The sequence below is a fragment of the Monodelphis domestica genome, chromosome 7, assembly GCF_027887165.1.
Source record: "Monodelphis domestica isolate mMonDom1 chromosome 7, mMonDom1.pri, whole genome shotgun sequence".
NCBI classification, from domain to species: domain Eukaryota; kingdom Metazoa; phylum Chordata; class Mammalia; order Didelphimorphia; family Didelphidae; genus Monodelphis; species Monodelphis domestica.
The window spans coordinates 232,763,367-232,784,909 of NC_077233.1; the positions used below are offsets into that span (position 1 = coordinate 232,763,367).

At 41.1% G+C, this 21,543-nt stretch overlaps 1 protein-coding gene across 1 annotated transcript in view; it reads right to left on the minus strand.

Annotated features, from left to right (window-relative positions):
* Nucleotides 1-13,568, minus strand: part of TMC5 (transmembrane channel like 5) — a 104,128-nt gene extending 90,560 nt beyond the window's left edge. The window contains exons 1-2 of the mRNA XM_056806305.1: nucleotides 13,438-13,568; nucleotides 13,233-13,340 (exon numbers count right to left, since the gene is read on the minus strand). The gene's annotated coding sequence lies outside the window, so the exon portion shown is untranslated. The remainder of the gene's footprint in view (nucleotides 1-13,232; nucleotides 13,341-13,437) is intronic.
* Nucleotides 13,569-21,543: the final 7,975 nt, after the last annotated feature.

The following is a 21,543-nucleotide window of genomic DNA, read 5'->3' on the forward strand; positions in this document are numbered from 1 at the left end:
ATATATTATTCATCATGCTGTTATATTAGTAATAACAATAACAACTTCCCTTTTTAGAAAAAAACTCTTACCCTCTGTCTTAGAATTAATACAAGTATAAGTTCTAAGGCAGAAGAGCAGTAAGGATTAGACAATTTGGTTTAAGTGTTAGGAAGTGTCTGTGGGCAGATCTGAATCCAGGTCTTCCCAACTCCAGGGCTGGCATTCTATCCACTGAGCCATCTAACTGCCTCTTGCATTAATTTTTTTAACTGTTACCATCCATTTTAGAATCAATACTGTGTATTGTTTCCAAGGCAGAAGAGTGGTAAGGGCTAGGCAATGGGGGTCAAGTGACTTGCCCAGGGTCATACAGCTAGGAAGTGGCTGAGGCCACATTTGAACCTAGGACCTCCTGTCTCTAGGTTTGGCTCTCTATCCACTGAACCACCCAGCTGCCCCCTAATCCAGGACAATTCTAAAAGATTTATAATGAAAAATGCTGTCTACCTCTGGAGGAAGAACCAGTGGAATCAGGATGCAGATGAAAGCATACTATTTTCACTTTATGTATTTGATCTGTGTTTTCTTTCACAACATGACTAATACAGAAATATGTTTTGCATGATTGCATGTGTATAGCCTGCATCAAATTGCTTGCCATCTCAGGAAGGGCAAAGAATTTGGAACTTAAAGGTTTAAAAATGAATGTTAAAAGTTGTTTTATGTGTAATTGAGAAAAAAATAAAAGTTTTAAAATTGCATTTTTTTTAAACCCTTACCTTCCGTCTTGGAGTCAATACTGTGTATTGGCTCCAAGGCAGAAGAGTGGTAAGGGCTAGGCAATGGGGGTCAAGTGACTTGCCCAGAGTCACACAGCTGGGAAGTGTCTGAGGTCAAATTTGAACCTAGGACCTCCCGTCTCTAGGGCTAGCTCTCAACACACTGAGCTACCCAGCTTCCCCCTCTAAAATTGCATTTTTTAAAAAGACTATGTTGCAGACAAAGTACAGATCAGCATTGGTAGAAGGAGTTATCTATGCCATGGAAACCTCAGCTCCAGACCCATCTATATGTCCACTCCTACATCATATCTATTCCAACAAGCATTTCTTCCTTGTTCAGGAGAAAATGTTTTGGAGGATGAAATTACCTTTAAATGAAGTAAAAACAATTGTTAGCAGCCTTGCTTTTGGCAGGGGTGGAAGGAAAGAGACAGAGAGATAGAGAGAAGGGGGAGGGAGGGGAACAGAGAGAGAGAGAGAGAGAGAGAGAGAGAGAGAGAGAGAGAGAGAGAGAGAGAGAGAGAGATAGGCAGATAGATAAGCAGATAGATAGGCAGATAGATAGGCATATAGACAGTCAAAGAGATAGATCAGTGCATATAGAACAAACAAAATAAATAAATACAAGATAACTAAGGAAGGAAGGCTCTAGCAGTTGGGGGATTAAGAAGGGGATCAAAAAGAAGGTGAAATTTGAGGAAGTCAGGGATTTTATGAAATTCAAATAAGGAAGAAGTACATTCCAGGCAGGGAGGAAAGTCTGTGTGGCTGACTTTAGATACTTTCTAGCTGTGTGACCCTGGGCAAGTCACTTAACCCCAAATGCTTAGCCCTTACCCCTTCTCTGGCTTGGAATCAATACTTACTATCAACTTTATATTCCAAGGCAGAAGGTAAGGGTTTTTTTTTTTTTCATTTCTTTACTTTGAAAGGTGGGTGAAAGACAGAGGTTCAGACAGAAGAAACTGAATATTTCCTATAGCAGAGAACCCAGTTTGCCTGGATGACAGAGTATGGGAAAGGGTACATCAACCAGTAAATTTCTTTTTTTTTTTTTTCAGTAAATTTCTAAAGATAGTTTGGGACCAGGTTGTGAATGTCTTCAATAAGAAACAAAAAGGAGGTGATAACATCTGATCTTAGAGACAGTGTGGAAGTATTTTGATGGAGAAAGATGTTCTTACATTACACAAGTGTCATGAACCTCTGGGCCACTCTGATAAAGCCTACAGACCCCTTCTCGGAATAATCTTCAAATATATGTAATTAAAATGCACAAGATTATAAAGAAAAACAGTTCCACTGAAAAGCAGTTATAAGGTTGTTTTTTAAAACTTCATGAACAAGGTGGCAAAGAATTGGAAAATGAGGGCATGCCCCCTGTTAGGGAATGGATAAACAAACTGTGGTATACAGTTGTGGTGGAATACTATTGTGTCATAATAAACAACGAGAGGACTAGTTTTTTAAAAACATGGAAAGAACTACATGGGATAATGAACAGTGAAATGAGTAGAATGAAGACAACATAATATACAGCTACAGATTCAAAATTTGAAGAATAACTTGTGAATGTTACCTCCAGAGAAATTAAATGAAAACCGGAAACATGAAAGATATAATCTCTATATAATATCTGTTTGCTTGACGATGCATTGGGAAGGGGTTGAGATATTTGTAAATGAATTATATTAATTTAAGGAAATATCATGAAATGATTGAAATCTATCCCCAAACTTTTGGAGGGGAGTGTCTGCGGACCCCACTTGCAGAGTCTGTTTGATACTATGCCTTAACTCTCCATTCCCATGCCTCCTCTTCCAAGCACCCATCCTTAAAGAAGGAAAGACTGAACCCATTTGGGGATTAAACAGACTAGTCTGTTTAGAGGAAATTATGTTCCAATCCTGCTTCTCATAGTATTGGATGATAATGTTTTACCTGGTGAAAGACTTATTCATGTGGTAAAGATTTGGATACGGTCCTTTTGGGGTTTTTTTCTGATTCTTTGGGGCATAGGGACAAAAGACTTAAAAAGAATAGATCCCACAGAAAGTGACTTCTACTGATCTTATGCGTACCAATGACTATAATGACCACTTCTTGAAGAGTCCCGTCATTTTCTTAGAATCTGGGCTCAGAAAACTAGGAATAATAAAGTCTTCATGGACAATGCCCCCTTTCTGCTAATTCGAACACATGTGCAGTTCAAAGTAGCTGTTCTTTTGGTCACCAAACAGTTCTCACTTTTGACTATGAACATACAGCATATGTGAGGTCACTTTAATTTTATTGGTTTTAGTGGTTTATGCCAGTAATTTTGGCTTAATTATTACCCATGTTATCGTTTGTCTTTCATGATAAATGGATGAGTGGCGAGATCTTTAACTGACAAGGAAATGAAACAAATCCCAAGCTTTAAAAGAATAAAGACAGGCATTCCCAAGGAGTCAAATTTCCCCATGTTTTGTAATATGTACTCATTTATGATTAATGAGAAAGAAGGAAATGAACATTTAAAAATTCAGCCAAGCAAATTCCAGTGCTTTGTAGTTCAAAAAATTAGAAATTATGTGCTATACTAAATAGGAAGTCCAGATATGAGCCAGGTCCTTTAACTGAGGCTAGGTAGCATAATGGAGAGCACTGGACCTGGAGTCAGGAAGGTCTGAGTTCAAATCCAGCCTCAGACACTTATTAGCTATGTACCCCTGGGCAAGATACTTACTCTTTGCCTTAGTTTCCTCACCTATAAAATGTGGGTAGGAACAAAATCTACCTCCTAGAGTTGTTGTAAGGATCAACTGTGATAATAATTCTAAAGTGCTTAGAACAATGACTGACACATAGTATAGGCTATATAAATGTTAGCTATTATTATTATTATTGTTAATCTGTCTTTTAATCAGGGCTAGGTTGCACAGTGGATAGAATTCTGGGTCTGGACTCAGGAAGTTCTGATTTTGAACCTGGCCTCAGACTCTTACAAGTGTCTTACTTGGGTCAGCTACATGGCTCAGGAGGCAGAAAGGCAGACTTAGAGATGGGAGACCCTGGGTTCAAATCCAACCTTAGACACCTCCCAGCTGTGTGACCCTGGACAAGATTTCTGTAGCATGTCACATTGCTTGGGAATATATGAGGTGAAAATTAGAAAGAAAGAACATTCTGGACACAGGGAGAACAACCTGTGCAAAGTCACAATGATGGGAGACAGAATGCCTTGTATAGGAAACAGCAAGGATATTTTGGCTAGAATACAGTGTGTGACTGTTGTTCAGTCTTTTCAGTTGTGTCTGATTCTTCTTGACCCCATTTGGAGTTTTCTTGGTGAATATTGGATGGGTTTGCCATTTCTTTCTCCAGTTCATTTTACTGATGAGGAAACTGAGGCAAACAGAATTTAATGACTTGACAAGGGCCATAGAGAGCTAGTAAGTGTCTGAGGCCAGATTTGAGCTCAGAAACACTCATCTTCCTGACTCCAGACCTTGCACTCTGTGCCACCTAGCACGTGAAAGGGTATATCATTTGAAAGACAGAGTATAGACAGGTTGTGAAGGGCTTTAAATGCCAGACAGAGGAATTGGTACTTTAACTTAGAATCAAAAGGGAGGTTTTGAAGCTTCTTGGACAGAGGTGGGACATGGTTAAATCTGTGTTTTAGGACTATCACTTCAACAACTGTGTAGAGAATGGGCTAGAAGAAAGAACAATTACAAAACTCTTATAATAGTACAGATGAGAGGTGAACCTGAACTATGGTAGTGACTGCAGTGATTGTCAGTAAGTCGGTCGATAAATATTTATTAGGAGCCTACTATGTGCAAGGCACTGTGCTAAGTACTTGTAATTTAACAAGTCAAAAGGCAATCCCTGCCTTCTAGGAGATGGCAGTCTAATGGAGATTGGAGGGGACAGCTACAAGAGGTGAGTTGTAGGTATAGAATGGACAAGACTTAGCTATTGTTTATATCTGGTGGGGAAAGAGAAAAGGATGAAGTTGAGATTGATATCCAAAGGCTCTGGGATGGTTTCTCTCCATAAGAATGATGAGCTAATTGCAGTTACTCTGCTACCCTAGGCTGTGGACAGATAAGAATGCCTTCTCACACCCAAAATCAAAGTCTCTAAAGTAAGTAATAGAAAGTCCACATTTTCTGATCTTGAGTGCCATGTGTTATACTATATGTGAGTGAACAGATGTTCAAATAACCAACCATTTATTAGTGTTTGTTCTATGTAAAGAAAATGCTATAAAATCATAAGTTCTACAAAGATGAAAATATAGATGGCAGCTACTAAATATTAGAGAGTTCTGTTATCTATATAACTTTCCCAGACCCAAAATAACTTAAATCGAAAAGGTTACCCCTTAACATTTTTAATTAAAATATTTTTATTAATGGAGTAAGGAAGACTTAGGGTCAAGCTTGCCTCAGACACATAATAGCTATGTGCCAGTTATTTAATGTTTTTTATTCAAAGATATTTTTCCCCAATTATATTTTCCCCAATAACAATTTTCAATATGTTTTCTGAAATTTTAAGATCCAAATTGTTTCCCTCCTTCCCTTCCCTCCCTCCTCTCAGAGATTGTAAGCAATTCTATACATGTATAATCATGCAAAACATACTTTCATATTGGTCATTGTTGTAAGAGAATACTCACATCAAACCAAAACCCCCAGATAAAAATCACAAATAAACTAATTGAAAATTAGTTTAATTTTATTTTTAATTAAATTAATTAATTTAATTAATAAAAAAGTGAAAAATAGTCTGTTTTGATCTGCATCCGATTCCAAAAATTCTTTCTCTGGAGGCAGACAGTCATAAGTCCTTCAGAATTGTTCCAAATTATTTATTCCCGAGAGTTCACTTAACTCGTAATGCCCCGGATAATCCTCTAAATCTATAATCCAGAGGTGTCAAACAAGTATAAATGTGACCACTAAACCATACACAGGGATTGGCGTTGACAGCAAATTTATGTCGGAAACCACATGTTAATAGTATCTATCTTTGGTTGTACTTTGTCAAATATTTGTCGATTAAAAAAATTTAACCCTAGTTTCAGTTCTAAAACAGAAAAGTGACAAGGGTTAGGCAATTAGGGTTAAGGAGCTTGCCCAGGTCATCCAGCTAGGAAGTGTCTGAGGTCATGTTAGAATCCAGGACCTCCCATTTCCAGACTTCTGTCCACTGTGCCAATTACATTTTAACCTGATTAGGACCCACCCAGGAGTTCATGAGTCACATGACACTTGAGTAGTTTCTGTATTTGACACCTTTCTTTGGTTACAAACAAGTTGTTACCATCTGAGAATCTGCATCAGTGTTGTAACACTGTTAGTTGTTCTCCACACCAATGAAATCAGAGGTACAGACCACTTCCCACAAAAGAAAAGAACCTTCCAGAAACAAAATTATGGCACTTACTTACTATCAATAATAAAAATTGTACTTTAAGTCAGTATTCCAGGAATGGCGATACGGAGCACAGGTCTGAAGTCCAAAGACTTGAGTTTAAATTCTGACCCTATCACTCTATAGTTATGTGACCTATTTCTGAGTACCTCATATTCCTCCTGCAAAATGGCAGCAAGGCATAGGTCAGTCCCTGGTTTCACCTAGTAATAAGGGCAAGGGTTGATGGTGGGGATGAGACGGAGAGAAAAGGGAGCAAGTACTTATTTTTATTATTATTATTTTAAATTTGAAATTTTTTATTTAATTAATTAATTAAGAATATTTTTCCATGGTTACATGATTCATGTCCTCCCCTCCTCCCTCCTCCCTCCCATAACCAACACTGAATTCCACTGGGTTTTACATGTGTCACTGATCAAGGTCTATTTCTATATTATTGATATTTGCACTAGGGTGATCATTTAGAGTCTACATCCGCAATCATATCACCCTCAACCCATGTGATCAAACAGTTGTTTTTCCTCTCTATATCTACTCCCACAGTTCTTTCTTGTAAGTCCCTCAGAACTGTCCTGGATCACTGCATTGCTTCTAGTAGAGAAGTTAATTACATTCAATCGTGCCACAGTGTATCAGTCTCTGTGTATAATGTTCTCCTGGTTCCTGAGCAAGTACTTATTAAGCACCTAATACATTCCAGGAATTATGCTAAATGCTCTACAAATATCTCATTTGATTTTCACAACAACCCTGATAGGTAGGTAGCTATTCTTTTCCCCAACTTACAATTAAGGAAAGCCAGGCTAACAGAGGTTAAATGACTTGCTCAGGGTCACAAAGCTAATAAATATCTGCTGCAAAATTTGAACTCATGTATGATATATTAAGTGTGTTCAACCCTCAGAGGTCTGGTCAGATTTACTGGAAAGGAAGTGGGGGAGTTGGGGTGATTGAACTAGATTCAATTTGTGAGTCAGTCAATAAGCATTTATTGAGTGATCGCTTTGTGCCAGACAATGTGCTTAAAATTGGAGATTCAGAGAAAGACAAAAAATATAGCTCCACAATTGGAAATTATCTTCAAAGGGATAAAAAAGAATGCATACCTTTTAATCCAGTAATACCACTACTAGGTCTGTATCCGAGAGATTTTTCTAAATGGGAAAGGAGCTGTTCATATAAAAAAATTTATAGCTGTGCTTTTTGTGGTGGCAAAGAATTGGAAACTAAAGCAATGTCCTTCAATTGGGGAATGGCTGAAAATTTTGTGCTATATGATGGTGATGGAATAATATTGTGCTGTAAGGAATGATGAACTGGATGATTTCAGAAAAACCTGGAAAGACCTTCATGAACTGATGCAGAGTGAAATAAGCAGAACCAGGAGAACATTATACACAGTAATGTCAATATTGTGAAACAATCAAATGTTATAGACTTTACTACCAACAGCAATACAATGATCCAGGACAATTCTGAAGGACTTATGAAAAACAAAATGCTATCCACCTCTAGAGAAAGAACTGTTATAGTAGAAATGCAGATGAAAACATATGATTTATCACTTGTCTATTTGGGTATATGATTGGGAGTTTTGTTTTTATAAGAGTATTCACTTTAAAAAATGAATAACATGGAAATATGCTTTAATTGATAATACATGTATAACCCAGATTGAATTGCTTGCCAGTTCCAGGAGGGGGGAGGGAAGAAGGAAGGGAGACAATATGGATCATATAACTTCAGTAAAACACATGTGGAAATTTGTTATTAAAATGTTTAAATCCATATTTAAATAAAATAAATTTGAAAAAAAAACATGGCCTCATCCCTCAAAAAATTCATGGCCTAGTAGGAGAGAAAACATGCAGAAAATATGCATATACGATATATAGAGCACACATGGAATTCTAGCATATGTCTGCTTACTAGGTGCAGTTTGTTGTACTAGGTATTCTGGATGAAGAAATAAAAAAGGAAGGAAGGAAGGAAGGAAGGAAGGAAGGAAGGAAGGAAGGAAGGAAGGAAGGAAGGAAGGAAGGAAGGAAGGAAGGAAGGAAGGAAGGAAGGAAGGAAGGAAGGAAGGAAGGAAGGAAGGAAGGAAGGAGGGAAGGAAGGAAGGAAGGAGGGAAGGAAGGAAGGAAGGAAGGAAGGAAGGAGGGAAGGAAGGAAGGAAGGAAGGAAGGAGGGAAGGAGGGAAGGAAGGAAGGAAGGAAGGAAGGAAGGAGGGAAGGAAGGAAGGAAGGAGGGAAGGAAGGAAGGAAGGAAGGAAGGGAGGGAGGGAGGGAGGGAGGAAGGAGGGAAGGAGGGAGGGAGGAAGGAAGGAAGGAAGGAGGGAAGGAAGGAAGGAAGGAAGGAAGGAAGGAAGGAAGGAAGGAAGGAAGGAAGGAAGGAAGGAAGGAAGGAAGGAAAGAAGGAAGGAAGGAAGGAGGGAAGGAAGGAAGGAAGGAAGGAGGGAAGGAAGGAAGGAAGGAAGGAAGGAAGGAAGGAAGGAAGGAAGGAAGGAAGGAAGGAAGGAAGGAAGGAAGGAAGGAAGGAAGGAGGGAAGGAAGGAGGGAAGGAAGGAAGGAAGGAAGGAGGGAAGGAAGGAGGGAAGGAAGGAAGGAAGGAAGGAAGGAAGGAAGGAAGGAAGGAAGGAAGGAAGGAAGGAAGGAAGGAAGGAAGGAAGTAAGGAAGGAAGGAAGGAAGTAAGGAAGGAAGGAGGGAAGGAAGGAAGGAAGGAAAGAAGGAAGGAAGGAAGGAAGGAGGGAAGGAAGGAAGGAGGGAAGGAAGGAAGGAAGGAGGGAAGGAAGGAAGGAAGGAAGGAAGGAAGGAAGGAAGGAAGGAAGGAAGGAGGGAAGGAAGGAAGGAAGGAAGGAAGGAAGGAAGGAAGGAAGGAAGGAAGGAAGGAAGGAAGGAAGGAGGGAAGGAAGGAAGGAAGGAAGGAAGGAAGGAAGGAAGGAAGGAAGGAAGGAAGGAAGGAAGGAAGGAAGGAAGGAAGGAAGGAAGGAAGGAAGGAAGGAAGGAAGGAAGGAAGGAAGGAAGGAAGGAAGGAAGGAAGGAGGGAAGGAAGGAAGGAAGGAAGGAAGGAGGGAAGGAAGGAAGGAAGGAAGGAAGGAAGGAAGGAAGGAAGGAAGGAAGGAGGGAAGGAAGGAAGGAGGGAAGGAAGGAAGGAGGGAAGGAAGGAAGGAAGGAGGGAAGGAAGGAAGGAGGGAAGGAAGGAAGGAGGGAAGGAAGGAAGGAAGGAGGGAAGGAAGGAAGGAGGGAAGGAAGGAAGGAAGGAAGGAAGGAAGGAAGGAAGGAAGGAAGGAAGGAAGGAAGGAAGGAAGGAAGGAAGGAAGGAAGGAAGGAAGGAGGGAAGGAAGGAAGGAAGGAAGGAAGGAAGGAAGGAAGGAAGGAAGGAAGGAAGGAAGGAGGGAAGGAAGGAAGGAGGGAAGGAAGGAAGGAGGGAAGGAAGGAAGGAAGGAGGGAAGGAAGGAAGGAGGGAAGGAAGGAAGGAAGGAAGGAAGGAAGGAAGGAAGGAAGGAAGGAAGGAAGGAAGGAAGGAAGGAAGGAAGGAGGGAAGGAAGGAAGGAAGGAGGGAAGGAAGGAAGGAGGGAAGGAAGGAAGGAAGGAGGGAAGGAAGGAAGGAGGGAAGGAAGGAAGGAGGGAAGGAAGGAAGGAGGGAAGGAAGGAAGGAGGGAAGGAAGGAAGGAAGGAGGGAAGGAAGGAAGGAGGGAAGGAAGGAAGGAGGGAAGGAAGGAAGGAAGGAAGGAAGGAAGGAAGGAAGGAAGGAAGGAAGGAAGGAAGGAAGGAAGGAAGGAAGGAAGGAAGGAAGGAAGGAAGGAGGGAAGGAAGGAAGGAAGGAAAGAAGGAAGGAAGGAAGGAAGGAGGGAAGGAAGGAAGGAGGGAAGGAAGGAAGGAAGGAGGGAAGGAAGGAAGGAAGGAAGGAAGGAAGGAAGGAAGGAAGGAGGGAAGGAAGGAAGGAGGGAAGGAAGGAAGGAAGGAAGGAAGGAAGGAAGGAAGGAAGGAAGGAAGGAAGGAAGGAGGGAAGGAAGGAAGGAAGGAAGGAAGGAAGGAAGGAAGGAAGGAAGGAAGGAAGGAAGGAAGGAAGGAAGGAAGGAAGGAAGGAAGGAAGGAAGGAAGGAAGGAAGGAAGGAAGGAAGGAAGGAAGGAAGGAAGGAAGGAAGGAAGGAAGGAAGGAAAAAGAAAACAAAAGGTAAGGGTTTTAAAAAATGATGCTAATAGACTTGCTCAAACCAAGGTTGCCATAAACCTAAAAAACATGATATTGATAAAGTACAATAAAATGAGATATGCCTGAACATACAAAAGAAATGCAAAATAACCTGAGAAGGGACCTCAAAAAGGGAATGGGCCAGAAAAAGGTCTAGAAAACAAAGAGAGAGAAAAGGAAGGAAGGAAGGAGAATTCTTTCTAGAAGGATCTTATATTTGGTCCCAGGAGACTATGTGTGAGTATTTAAGAACAGGCATACCTCAGAGATATTGCTGGTTCCATTCTAGACCACTCCAATAAAGCAAATAATACAAAACATTGAGGCACATGAAGGTTTTGATTTCCCAGTGAATATAAAGAATCATGTTTACACCATACTATAGTCTAGTAAGTGAACAATGCCTAAAAATGTACATACCTTAATTTAAAAGTATTTTATTGCTAAAAATGCTAAGCATCATCTGAGCCTTAGTAGAATTGGAATCTTTTTTGCTGATGGTGGATCTTACTTTGATGCTAACAGCTGCTTATGGATCAGGGTGTTGGTTACTGAAGGGGGGGGGGGTGACTGGCAATTTCTTAAATAAGTAAACAATGATATTTGCCTCCTCAATTGATTTTTTCTTTTCATTGAACACTTAGGGGTCATTGTAGGATTATTAGTTGGCCTAATTTCAATATTGTTGTGTCTCAGGAAATAGGGAGACCTGAGAGGGAGACAGACAGGGAAAGAGCTGGCACGTGGAGCAATCAGAACACACATGACATTTATTGATTAAGTCTGTTATCTTATATTGGTGAGGTTTGTGGTGCCCTGAAAAGTTACAAAGTAACATCAAAGATCACAGATCACCATAACATACATATTAATGATGGGAAAAGTTTGAAATATTGCCAGAATTACTAAGACGTGACCCAGAGACACAAGATGAGCACATATGGTTGGGAAAATGGTGCTGATATGGGGCAGCTAGGTGGCTCAGTGAATAGAAAGCAAGGGTTGGAGATAGCAGGGCCTGGGTTTAAATATGACCTCAGATATTTCCTAGTTGTGTGACCCTAGGCAAGTCACTTCACCCCCATTGCCTAGCCCTTAGTGCTTGCTTGCTCTTCTGCTTTGGAACCAATCAATTCTGCGACAGAAGGTAAGGGTTTAAAAAAAAAACAATGATAGACTTGCTTGAACCACAAATCTTCAATTTGAAAAAAAAAAGGAGACATGCCTGAACCTACAAAAGAAATGCAAAATAATTTGCAAAATGAAGGCTGAAGGAAATAAGTCTAAGTGGGAGAAAGAGTCAGCAAAGAGATAAGTCAAAGGAGAGCTTCAAAGAGGAGACAATGTCTGGACTGAGCATCTGAAGGAAGATGAGGATTTTGTATGTAGAACTGAAGGAGGGCATCCCCAGTGAAGCTGAGAGGAGGAAGCTTGCAAGCACACACATGTGGAAGGTGGCAATATCTCTGATGTCTTCTTTGGTTCTAAATTCTAGAACACTATCATTCTTCCACATCTGGGTTTTCCTTTCTTCTCCTCCTCCTCTCCCCCTCCCCTAAGTATGGCAAGTGGCCTGAATTAGTAACCCATTCCATGGTCACAGAGCATAGAGAACTTGACCTCCTATTCAGAGTGTTCTATCTGAGCTATTTTGAAAAAAAAAAAGAAGAAGAACATTGTTTTGCCAGTGTGACACATAATTAATGAGCTGGTAGCAATTTACCTTAAGTTGCTGTTATTTTTGTTCCAGTTTTGTTTTTCCTTTGTTTAACTCCACAAAAACAAACAAACAAACAAGAACCTTACTTTCTGTCTTAGTGACATCTCTAAGACAAAAGGTCAAGGGCTAGACAAATAGGGTTAAGTGATTTTTACAGGGCCTCACAGCTAGGAAGTGTCTGAGGTCAGATTTGAACTCAGATTCTCCTGACCCCAGGCCTGGTGCTCCACCATTGTGCCACTTAGCTGCCCGTCTCCATCACGTTTTCACTGCAGACTAAATTAGCTAAAGAAACTGGAAGAACTTCAGGGGCCTCTGCACTTTGCAAATCCCTGAGAAGCAAACAGTAATAACATCCCTAAGATGTTTGCCTCATCATAACCAAGTAGAGACCTCGGAGTAGATAATGTGGGGATTATTATTAACCCTATTTTCCAGATGGAAAAACTGAGGCCCAGAGGAAGGAAATGATTTTTCAAGGTCGGTTTCTCCTTTAAATGACTAAGTTATCCCTTACAAAGCAGCCAGATAAACCATTGCTTGATCACCATTAACCACCAGTTATTTTTCACTGGCTGAGAGAGGCAAGAGAGCCATTAAATTATTATCCTATACCAGATACTAATTATCTTAACTTTCCTTTCTCCGCCCCCCCCCCCTTCCTCATCAGAGACAACACAAGGAGTCCAGAGGCAACTAGGCAGTTCAGTGGATTCTGAAGTCAGGAAAAACCGAATTCAAATGTAGCCAGAGTTAAAAAATATATGACCTTGGGCAATTCACTTAACTCCGTATACCTGTAAAATGGGGCTAATGATAAAATGGGGCACTTACTTTCCAGGGTTAATCTGACGAGAATTCGCACAATGCCTGTCAGTAGGTACATAATAAATGGTTTTTTTCCATCCTCAAACTTCCATGCCTGGAAAGCATTTACAGAGAAACTACTCCCCATTAGCTAGGACAGAATGACCACCCCTTTATTTAGGGAGGATTTTATTCCGTTCCCAAGCATGGTACCTGGAGGCCCTAATTTGGCTTCCCAGGGATCCACTGGGCAGCGGATTAAAAAGGGGGTGGGGGAAGCTACATCTGCAACCATAAAACCGTTGCTACTTACGTGGCAGGAAACTTGTGAACCCTCCAGGAGTATTCACTAGCTAAGGTGATGCAAAGCTCTTTTTCAAAACAAAGAATTTCTGATACCCCCACAGAACGCTGTGTCCACCTGTGAAACGAGGAAAGTGACAGGTCTATTTTAGCTATAATAGCAAAGGGAAGGGACATTGTGGTCTCTGAAAATGAGGGAGAGAAAATCAGCTTACCGAGAATCTTGCTCCAAGCATTGCTTTCTACAGGCGACGCCCCACAGTACTCCGCGGCCCAGGTTCACCTGCTTGCCCAGGTCCCTCAGCCTCCTTCCAGCCCAGGTTGAGTAGCTCAGCCCTCGGCAGGTTCTCGGGGAGCTGGAGCTCTTCGCAGTCAGTTCCGCCTGGAGGAGGGCGTACTTCGGGGTCCCAAGGGCTCCTCATACAGAAGAATCCTCAGAGGACTGAGAAAGAGGTGAAGGAGGAGGAGAGAGGTAGTGCGGAGGAGGGAGGAGACCTTGGCTCATCGGAGGAGTGGCTGAAGACTCTGCTGGGGACCAAATGGTCCCAGAGGCGAGTGGGAGGTGAGTCCGGCAACTCTCGCCCTTCTCCATCCCCTACTCCAGACCCAGACCCCCGGGAGCAGCTTGTGCGGGATTGTTAAGGGTGGAAGACGAATCAAGGACCTGTCTGATCCTAAGGCAATCATAAGACGTTCAGCGCCAGCAAATTCCCTGGGACTGGTCTCAGAGGAAAGGAAAAACGGTTTCAGCTCCCTACCTGGTTTTGCCTTTGCTTCTTAAGCAACGGTGCCCAACCTTCTTTTGGTCCCTGAACCCCTTGACTTTTAGCACACCTTCCTATACCCCCATTCAATTTAAAGGTAATAAATTCTAGTTTGCCATATACGTGTACATTAAGAAATTAAAATAGATTAATTTCTTTCAAAAGGAAGGTAGTTTCCCAAATATTCCCCGTTTCTCCCTGACAAACTTCCCGTTCTCTTAAATTGGGAATGGCTGCTTTAAAGGAAAACGAGGCTGACAGGTTTCGCGGAGTAGTGGAGAGAGAGATTTCGAATTCCGTCTGATCTACTTATTAAGTATGTGATTTTGGGTAAGTAGTTCCTCTTCTGTGGGTCTCAGTTTTCTCCTCTGCAAATATAGGGGGTTGGACCTAATGTATGTCCTTTCCAGCTCAAACGTTTAATAAGTACCCAGAGAACCTGTCCATCGGGGTGGGGGGAGGTAGAGCCCCCGTAATGATCAATTGACAAGTCTCAGAAACAGGATTTGGCTTTCGGTAGGTCGTATCCAAGCCTCTGGTTGTGAATACACTGGAAATCCGAAGAGGATTGCAATGGGTTAAAAGTTTAAATACAAAACCAAAAGGCGATCATCACAGCCCACTTTTCTCACCGAAAGCCTCTAGAGACTAAAGTTTCTACGCTCTCTACTCCAACCAAAGGAAGTAGATGGCCCAGGGGAGAATGGTAATAGCCCCAGGGTAATGGGGTGCAGTGCTGGTGGGAACCCGGAAGCCATGCCCCAGGAACTAGGGAGGAGGAAGAGAATATTACTTTGCTATTCACTCATACTCATTCCATTGTGAGGAGGCAGTAAATGGATGTGGGAAGAGTGCCAAACTTGGAGTTCAGAGAGACCTCATTTCAGGTTTTAGGCACCTACCCCCCCTTCCCTCCCCTCCCGCTCAATTTTGTCACCCGTAAAATGGGCACAATAACATCTGTAGTAAGTAGTTCGCTCTGTCAAGAGAAGATCAAAGGAGATTATGTAAAACACTTTCCAATCCCTAAAACTCAACATAAACATAATCTACTATAAAGAGTTAATTCAGCACCCACTGTATTTGCTGGGGAGGGGTGCTAAGGATGAGGATGATAATGAGCCCAGTAGGAAAGACTTTGGCACTTTTCTAAAGCACTTAGTGCATTATACTGTAGCTATCTGTTTATGCCTCTACTCTTTACTAGTCCTTGGACTCCCCTTCTTATCAAAGATCCCCACCTTCTGTATCTTCCTGCATTTCTCAGAGAAAAGGAATCCGGAAGGACTTTCTAATCACCTTAGGACACTTTGTACCCTAAATCACCTGACTCCCTTATTGCTGTCTCCCCTGCACTAACCACTCTCTATTCCTTTTCCCATCTTGCCCCCTTAGTAAACCACTTTGACTTTACATTGTCTTCTCCAAGTTCCCCAATCCTCTTATTTCACTGATGGCCCCTGCCAAGTCTCAGCCATGGATTACTCCCACCTTCTAGAAGCATTCCATCCTACACACAGTGCTGACAAACGAAGGTGAAGAAAATCAAGCAACTGTTTTGACTGGGTCCACTACAAATTCATATTGCATCATCTCAACTGAGTCGTCACTGCTGATATGTAATCCTATTCCATCACCCTCATTAGCTCACAGTTTTACTTTCCACAAAAGCCTTTTCAAACTTCTTCATTTCTCCGTTAACCTTTATGGCTTCCCTTTCCCCTTTCCCCTCCCTCTCAGCTGAGAACCTTGACTTATATTTCCCAGAAAAAAAAATTGTGGCCATTTTCTGTGAGTTTCCTCTTCTTCCCTCTTCCTCATCTCATCTTTTTCATATGTCTTCTGCCAGCCACTATGTCCTCCTTCATGCCTCTCATATGAAGAGGTGGCCTTGTTCCTTACCAAGGCTAACTCCTCTACCATTCTATCTTGTCTCTTTCAACAGATTGCCTCCTGGGACATCACCACTCCATCACTTATTTTCAGTCTTGGTAACGTACTTAGCACAGTGGCTGGCACATAATAAGCACTGTAAATATTATTGTGTTGTTGCTGTTCAGTTGTGTCTACCTCTTCATGACCTCATGGGCTTTGTCCATGGGATTTTCTTGGCAAAGATACTGGAGTGGTTTGTCATTTCTTTCTCTAGTGTGTCCTCACTTTACAGATGAGAAATTGAGGCAAATAGGGGTTAAGTGACTTGCCCAAGGTCACACACACAAAGCTAGAAGCACATGTCCAGGGTCACATTTGAACGCAGATCCTCCTGACTTCAGGCCTCCTGCTCTATCCACTGCATTCCTAGCTTCCCCACAGAAATACTAACTATTATTATTATATTATTTTTAGCTCATTTTCAACTGCTTACAAACAAGCCCAGGGCTCTCTTATACTAAAAACAAACAAAAAACCCACAAAACTCTCACTTGATCCTTCCACACCCTCTTAACTATTTTCCTAGACTCTTCTACCCTTTGTGGTTAAACTCTTTGAAAAGCTATCTATGATAAGTGCTTCCATTTTTTTCCTCCTCTCCCTCTTTTTTTAAGCCTTTATAATATGGCTTCTGGCCTCATCATTCCACCAAATCTACTATTTCCAAAGTTACTAATGATTCTAATTGTCAAATACAATGACCTTTTCTCAGTCTTCTTTCTCTTCAAACTCTATGAAGTCTTAAAAACTGTTGATCACCCTCTCTTTTTGTATACTCTCTTCTCTCTAGGATCACAGAATACCTCTCACTCCTGGTTCTCCTCTTACTTATCAGACGACTCTTTCTCAGTGTCTTTTGCTAAATCTTCATCCAGAGCATATCCTCTAACTGCAGGCATCCCTCAGTATTCAGTTCTGGCTATTCTCCGTTTTTTCTATACTACTTCATTTGGTGATTTCATTAACTCCTATGGATTTAATTAGCATTTTTATGCTGAAGATTCTCATATCTATCTGTCCTCTACTCACTTCCAACTTCACATCTCTACTTGTCTTCAAGACATTTAAAACTGGATGCCCAGAAGACATCTTAAAGTCAATATGTCTATGGCCAATATAGCAGCAAAGGAAAGTGATAAATGTTAGAGGGGATGTGGCAAAATTTGGACACTAATACAAAGCTGGTGAAGTTGTGAATGGGTCCCACCATTCTGGAGGGCAATTTGGAACTATTCGCAAAGGGCTTTAAAATACTGCCTGCTCTTTGATCCAGTCATACCTCTGTTGGGTTTGTAAGCCAAAGAGATAATAATTAAAAAGACTTGTACAAGAATATTCATAGCTGTGCTCTTTGTGGTGGCAAAAAATTGGAAAACGAGGGGGTGTCTATCGATTGGAGAATGGCTGAATAAATTGTGGTGTCTGTTGGTGATGGAATACTATTGGGCTGAAAGGAATAATGAACTGGAGGAATTCCATGGGAACTGGAACAACCTCCAGGAACTGATGCAGAGTGAAAGGAGCAGAACCAGGAGAACATTGTACACAGAGACTGATACACTGTGTTACAATCAAATGTAATGGACTTCTCTACTAGCAGCCATGCAATGACCCAGGACAATTCTGGGAGTCTTATGAGAAAAAATGCTATCCACATCCAGAGGAAGAACTGTGGGAGCAGAAGAAAAACATATGATTGATCGCGTGGTTCAATGGGGATATGATTGGGGATGTAGACTCTAAAAGATCACCCGAGTGCAAATATCAGTGGAAACAGGTTTTGAACAACGATACATTTAAAATCCAGTGGAACTGCTTGTCAGCTTCGGGAGGGGGGAGGAAAGAGCTGGAGGTGTGATGGGGTGGGGAATCATGAATGAATCGTGTACCCATGGAAAAATATGATAAATTTTAAAAGTCAACATGTCCAAAAGAACAGAAATCATTCTTTCCTACTCAACTCTTCTTTCTTCCTACCTTCCCTTTTACTGCAGAGGTGATCACCAGCCCCTCAGTCCCTCAGGCTCACAACCCAGGAGTCCTCTTGGACACGTCACTGTCTCTCCCCCAACCCCCATATCCAATCTGTTGACAAGGCCTGTCAGTTTCAGCTTTGCAACATCTCTCCAATATCCCCCTTCTCTCCCCTGACAGTGTCACCATGCTAAGGTAGACCTACTTATCTCCTGTTCAGACAATTGCAACAAGCCTCCAGGTAGATCTACCTGCTTCCAGTCTTTTCCCCATTCCAATCTATGAGACACCAAAGTGAGTTTCTTGAAGTGCAAGTCCAATCATTTCATCTCCCATTCCTTACACTCGCCCCCCCCCTCAAAAAACACTGGCATCTCCTTATCACTTCCTAAATCAAATATTAAATGCTCTGTTTGTCATTCCAAGCACTTAATAACCTATATTTCTCCTACCTTTCCAGTTCTCTTATATCTATTTCCCTAGCCATGAATGTTTTGATCCAGCGACTCCTTCCTGGCCATTCCACAAACCAGACAATCCATCGCTCAGCTCCAAAATCTCTGACAGTCCCCATCCCTCTGCCTATTCAACTCCATCAATTCCCAACTCCAGGAAGCCTTCACTAACTCTCTTATTTCTAGTGCCTTTCCTCTGTTAATTATTTTCTACTTATCCTGTATTTAGCTTGTTTGTACATATTTGTCTGAACATTGTCTCTCCCATCTCGCCCAAACTTGAGTTTGGGCCAACAGGCTTCATGACACTGGCCAAGGGGGACCATGACACACAAAAAAGTAAAAGACTAGAAAATCTCTCTTCCAGCTCTGGGTCCTAGAATTTTATGCTGTTAAGGGAATGTAGATGAATAGTCCTGGAGTCAGGAAGATCTATGTTTAAATCTTCTACAGTCTTTTAAAAACCATCCCTTAATCTCAAATCATTTAATCTAGTCTGCTTCTGTTTCCTGATCTATAAAATGGGGGTGATAATAGCACCTGTCTCCCAAGATTTGTGATAAGGATCAAATGATAATCAGCACAGTTGACAGTTCCTTGAACATAATAGGCACTATATAAATGCTTATTCTATTATGTGTGTGTGTGATGGAGAAAAGGAAGAAAGGGAAGAAAAGGTGGCTGGAGTTTACCCACATGAAAAAAGTACCTACTAAATTCTGCTATAACAGAAAAGATCCAAGAAGGCAGACAGTGTGGAGTAAGGATGCTGAACATAGCAACTTCATCTACATCAGGTGTGAAGCACTTACTGTAAGTATGGGCAATTAACTATCTCTCTCAGCCTCAGCTTCTTGGAGAATCATACAAATTATTCATCAATTTTTAGATTAAATGTATTTTATTTCCCCCAATTATATGTAGCAAATTTCCAACATTTTTCAAAGAATATTGAGTCTCGAGTTTTCTCCCTCCCTTTTTCCCACCTCCATTCTAAACAATCTTATGTAGAGTTTACATGCGCAATATGTAAAACATTTCCCCATATTAATCCTTTTGTGGAAGGAAACTCAAGTTTAAAAATTTAAGAAAGTGAAAAACAAGTTTGCTTTGGTCTAGATTTAAACTCTATCAGTTCTTTTTCTCCGGAAGCAGATGGCATTTTTTATCATGCATCCCTTGGGATCATTTTGGATCATTGTATTGCTGAGACTAACTTATTCACAGTTTTTCACTGTGTTTAGTGTTCTAGTTCTCCTTATTTCACACTGCTTCAGTTCATGTAAGACTTTTTAGGTTTTCTTTTTCTTACAGCATGATAGTATTCAATTTCAATCATATACTATAAATTGCTCAGATATCACTTCACTTTCTAATTCTTTGCCTTCCCCCAAAGAACTGCTTTAAGTATTTTATACATATAGGTTGTTCCTCTTTTTGTTTTTTATTTCTTTTGAATACAAATCTGGTAATAGTTCTTGCTGGGTCAAAGGGTATGTACTGCTTTATAGTCCTGTGCATATAGGTTCAAATTGCTCTCCAGAATGATTGAATAGGTTCACAACTCCCCCAACAGGGCATTAATTAGCATCTCAACTTTGCCATATCCCCTCCAAGTTTTGTCATTTTCCTTTTCTGTCATAATAGCCAATATGATATGTGTGGGGTGGCATCTCAGAGTTGTTTTAATTTGCATTTCTATATTTAATAGTGATTTAGAAGGGTTGTTTTGTTGTTTTTTTTTGCATGTGTAAGAAATCAGATCCAGCATAGGAAAAGAGCAACCCAAGCTGGAGAAGAGCAAGGAAGACAAAGAATTCCAAGAAGGAACACAGAAGAGCTAAGGAGAAAATTTGCCAGATCACCTCACCTCTCTTTGGGAGTGCTCCTGGAGTGGTTGGTCTGAGAGAAATTTCTGAGACAGAGGAACTTTCTGAGCATTGGCCACCTCTCATCAAACCCAAACCCTCTTGGATCCAGTTGAAGATAAAGGGGTGGATGGAACTTTGTTAGAAAGCCATTCACCCAAAGAATTCTCTCCATTCCCTAAAATGTGTCCTTTGAACTTCAAGCTACAATTACGCTAGATAGAAATCAGGACAAATCTCACAACTGACCAAGGCAGATAGCCTGAACCCTCAGGATTTAGGGAGGTCAGTTGTTAGCTCATAGGGATTTCTCATTTCCCACTTTCCTTACCCTACAACCCCACTCTCCTTGTCTTTTGTGTTCCGTTAGAATAAAAGAATTATTCCTCTTAGACCAAGTTTGCCTGCTTCATATATAATCAAGGAAGGGAGCTGAAGCTTGGGTAGGAAAGACATACTTTCTCCTCAAGGGGGGAGAGTCAGCTTCAGTCCTTAAGCTTTATACTCAACCCAGTCTCTGAAGGGACATATTCTGACCCTCTAAAACACAATTTGTGTTGTCTTCCTTAGGGGAAAAGAGGGGAGGATCAATCTATCCTATTTATCCGTCTTCTGGCTCTGTCACACCTCTCTCACTCCCTAGTCCCCAAGGTAAACAATAGGTGACCCCATTCTGGTCATCTATTACACATGACTATAAAGAGCTTTATTTTGACTGAGAACTTACCTTTCATATCTACCATTTATCAATTGGGGAAGGAGTTTTGTTTTACATATTCAGCTCATTTCTCTATGTATTTGAGAGCCTTTATTGAGAGACCTTTGTAAAAAAAATTTTTTTTGCACTGTTATGTGTATTCCTCTCCATCCTATTTACCTGTTTGGGTTCTGATTTCCACTCCCCTTAAATTACCCTCATTTCTGTTAGCCCCACCTCTCATCTTTTGTCCTCTTCCCCTCCTTTCCTGTAGGAGAAAATAGCTTTCTTTAAATCCAATTGATTGTGTAGGTTCTTCCTTCACTAAACCAATTCCAGTGAGAGTAAGATTCATATGTATCCCTCCCTACATCCTCCATCTTCTCCTCTACTGTAAAAGCTCTTTCATGCCTCTTTTATTTGCAAAAATTTGCCCCATTTTATTTTCCCTTTCCCTGGCCTCTCAATGCATTCCTTTCTCATGCCTTAATTTCATTTTTTATATCATCTCATCCTATTCAACTCACACTCTTGCCCTCTATCTATGTATATTCCTTCTAATTGCCCTAATAATGATAAAGTTTTTTGGAGTTATGAGAACCATCTCCCCATGTAGAGATGCCTATGG